Source organism: Urocitellus parryii, chromosome 16 (assembly GCF_045843805.1).
Source record: "Urocitellus parryii isolate mUroPar1 chromosome 16, mUroPar1.hap1, whole genome shotgun sequence".
Taxonomy (NCBI): Eukaryota; Metazoa; Chordata; class Mammalia; order Rodentia; family Sciuridae; genus Urocitellus; species Urocitellus parryii.
In genome coordinates this window covers 22,258,553-22,263,085 of record NC_135546.1, presented here as the reverse complement: position 1 = coordinate 22,263,085, position 4,533 = coordinate 22,258,553, and positions in this window count along the sequence as shown.

The following is a 4,533-nucleotide window of genomic DNA, read 5'->3' as shown; positions in this document are numbered from 1 at the left end:
TTCAGTGCATAAAGGACATGAGTGCCCAGTAAAATAGGGCATCCATGGACCAAGCTGGAAGTATCACTCAGTAGATCCTTGTTTGAGGAATGTTTCTCAGATTACCTCTCTGATGTCAGAGAGCTTGTGTTATGTCTCATGATCTCCTGGACTATGTTGTGCCAGGCATTATGTGCACAGCTGGGAAGGTACATAGCTCAGGATTTCAGTCATCTATGAATCATTCCCATTCCCCAGCATGCTTCCTAACAACAATGGAGCCTCAGCAGGGACATTAGTATAGATATTTCTTCACAACACTACCATGGTACATTTACACAATTTTAACCATATATAATTGATGCACATCATTTAGTGATGATTGTGACTCAAAACTGGAGCTAGCAGAATGACCAGACTGTGCTTTCTCCTGGCCACTACCTGTATGAAGATTAGTTCTCCTCATTATTACATGAAATTGTGTCCCTTTCTTTGAAGCATACCATCAGGAAAGGGTCTACGTTTTTCCCAATATTAGTATAGAAGTTGATCATCAGAAAACAATTTTCCAACAGTTTCAAGGCAATAAACAACCCATCCATGAGTTCTTGACTATTACTGCAAATTCATGGCACCTGCACACTCCAGTTTGTATGACTGCATTTTCCTCAGCTACACAGATCTGAAATTCATCTAATGGCCTGGAGACACATGTGATTAAAATATGTCATTTATTGAGAGTTAGAAAACTTGGATGATGTAGGATTCAAATGTTTAAAATGAATTAAAGCAGATTCTGTGTATCACAGAAAAGTGATAGAATGCAGTTTTTGATTTTAAATTTCACATGTCTTTTTGTTGTTGAGACAAGGCAATTTTAAAACCCTTCTCCTTTCCTTTGTTCCACAGATTGAACCCAGGGCACTTAGTCATTAAAGTATATCACCAGCCATTTTGTGTATTGGGGAAAAATATTGCTAAGTTACTGAACTTTGGCCTTGAAATCCTCTGACTCCTGAGCCAAGGGGATTGCAGGCATTCAGCTTCACCTAAAACAATTTTTAAGTTATTTTTTATATGATAATATAGATGAATTTAAGCTTATACTATAAAAATATTTATATAATATTTGACTTACATAAAATAAATTCATAAGAATTGGCATATGACATTTATATATAGATGTTTCAAAAATAACTAAGGCCTAGTGATTAAATGTGAAGCCTAATATATTCAGGGTGTACCAGGGATTAAACTCAGGGGCACTCAACCAGTGATCCACATCCTCACTCCTATTTTGTATTTTATTTATAGACAGCATCTCACCATGTTGCTCAGGGCCTTGCTGTTGCTGGATTTGAACTCATCATCCTCCTGTCTTAGCCTCACAAGGCACTGGGATTATAGTCTACAATTTTTAAATGTATATTCTTTTTTTCTGGATTTACCATGGGAGACTGCTTTTTCTAGTGATTTTTCATATTTCACAAATCCTGTATGTTTTCACTCATATGTTGAAGCTGAGAAAGTTGATCACAAAGAACCACAAAAGAGAAAAGTTTTTTATGTCTGTTATAAGAGACAGTTGGCAAGGAGTGCCAAAAAGCAGTTCAGAGGGAAAAGTAACTCTTAGGTTTTATAGCACATAGTTTGAAATGTATAAGTAATTATTAGACTGTGGACATTCTAAAAAGAGTTCACACATTTCAAACATCAAAATGATATTTTAAAAGGTAGAAATTGCACTAATTTGAACACTACACATATTCAATTAAAATATTGGATTTTATATGTAGATACCAATGAAAAATGAAACAATAATTAACACTTCAAGCCAAGTAGTAAAAATAAACAAGGATGGCTGGAAATACAAACCATGTCTCAATAGTAACCTTTAATATTAGTGGCTTAACACACCAATCAAAATACATAGGCTAGTAGCCTGGATTTAAAAAAATCCAACAATATTCTGCCTCCAGGAGACTCAGGAAAAGACAGACTGAAGGTGAAAGATTGGGAAAAAACATATCCCTCACATGAACCTTGAAAGCAAGCAGGGGTCTCCATACTTTTATTAAATGAAGTAGACTTCAAGCCAAAGTTAATCAAAATAGATAAAGGAGAACATCTCATACTGCTCAAGGGAACCATACACCAACAAGACATAACAATCATAAATGTATATGCCCCAAACAATGGCGCACCTATGTTCAAACAAACTCTTCTCAAGTTCAACAGTGAAATTGACCACAACATGATCTGGGGTGACTTTAACACACCTCTCTCACCACTGGATAGATCTTTCAAACAAAAGTTGAATAAAGAAACTATAGAGCTCAATAACACAATTAATAACTTAACTGACATATATAGAATATATATCAGACCGGAGGAGGAAGCTCTGCACCATGCCAGGCCAGAGGGAGAAAGAAGTCCGGCTCCACCCTGTGCGCTAGTCTGGAGGAAGCCTATCAACCCTTAAAACCCCAAATCAAACTTTTGATCATTGAATATTAACAGTTTTCCCATTTCATTTCCATGATCTTTTTTGCATTTTACTTTCACCTTTTTACATTGCAGTGAACAATTTTTTGTTAATAATTTCATTCAGATTATTTTTCCTATATTTGTCATTTTAACACTGCTCATTGCTACTGTATATAATTTAAATGATTTAATGTTGACCATTTAACCCACGACATTATTGAACTTATTCTTATGTTTCATTAGTTCATGGAAATTGCTTAGAAACATTTTAGAAATAATAGTATTATCTGCATATGCTATTTGATTTTTGATAAAAATCCCATCTAATATTCTCAAACAATATTTAGAAGTCAGAAAAGCAAACATTTTTTTCTTTTTCTAAAACTAGATTGTGAAACACTTCAGTTCACACCTTTAAATATGAAAACAGTTCATAGCTGCCATTAAGTGGATTGAAAAAGAATTTTCCTCTGGTCATAATTGGCCATAGGTTTTACAGTAATTTGGTAAGTGATTTGCCAGAGCTTTGCTCTATCAAAATGATTTTTGGGAACTTCCCATATGACAATGTCCCTCTTGGTCATGAAGTCCAATCATTCTTTTTGTTGTTGTTCTCAGTTTCCTAGGGGTTTTGAATATCTGCATCAACATCTATAAAAAGATGTTCTGCAATTTCCATTCTTATGCTGTGTTAGCTGATATTTCTGACCTTACAGAAAGAATTAGTCAATTTTCTTCTTCTACATTTAGACGTGATCATGAATTATTGTTACTGATCCTTATTACATGTTTCATAGAAATCACCTGTGAAGGCTCCTTTTTAAAAATGTGATTACTATTTGGTTTTTTGGTGGGTTGGCCTCAAATTTTTAGAGCTGGGTTTTTGCCAGGTTGGCCTCAAATTCCTTAGCCTAAATCCTCTTCCTGCTGTGGCCTCGAGGTAGTGAAGACTAGTGGCATGTACTCCCATATCAGCATAACTGCAAGTATTTTTTGAGCAGTTGTAAAGTTAAATGTTGATTTGTAGGTCTAATTTATATTTCTTCACATCTGGATCCTCTAATGTATTTATTGATTTCTGAAGTAATTTTCAAAGTTGATGATTATCTAGCAATTTATCTATATTTTGTTGTTTTCCAGCTCGAGATTTTCTTGGCAATTAAGGTGGAATAATGAGGAAGCATAATGTGGGAAAATGAGAACCTGGCCTTTTGCTAATTGATCTCAAGATGCCCCATGAAGGATGGAGAGTGTGCACCCATAATCCTGAGAGACAAATAAAGCAGAAAAGCTAAATTATCATTTTATGTAGCCTAATACGTGATCTTGAGTAACTTTCATATGTCTTTACACACTTGTTTAATTTTTAGGGCAGAACCTAAGTATTTTACCATATTTAAATTAGGTTATGAAGGGTTTATATTAAATTTTGGTGAGTTGTGTAAGATTCTTATATTTTGGATGTTAAGCTTTTTCAGACATGGGGCTAGAATCGGTTTTCTTTAACCCAGTCTACTTTACATTTCATTGATTGATTCCTTTGCTGTATAGAAGCATTTTTAGCTTTATATAGTCTCAGCTGTTTTTCCTTGTACAGTCTCTGCATATTCTATCTAAAACCATTGCCAATACAAATGGCAAAAAAAATTTCTCATTTTCTTCTGCAATTTTTATGGTTTAACGTTATATCACAATGAGATATAACCACACGCTTGAGGGCACAATCCTCAAAATGTTAGTAGGTAACACATACTGCAGAGGATATAAAGAAAAAGAAACACTTGGACATCCTTGCCAGGAATATAAATTTGAATAGACATTAAAAAATTTATAAGGGTTTTTTTCAAAAACTTATAACTAGAGATGCAATATGACCCAGACATTGAGAATATGCCTGTATTTTTAGGATTCTTCAAAAAAAATATAATACACAAAAAATGTACATGTGTATACAGAAGGGAGCTTATTTTATTTACTCACATAATCATGGGAGTAATAGTCACCAAATGTTTGCCTACAGGATGGCAACACTGGGAAACTGGTAACAGCTCAGTCCAAGAAGCTGGA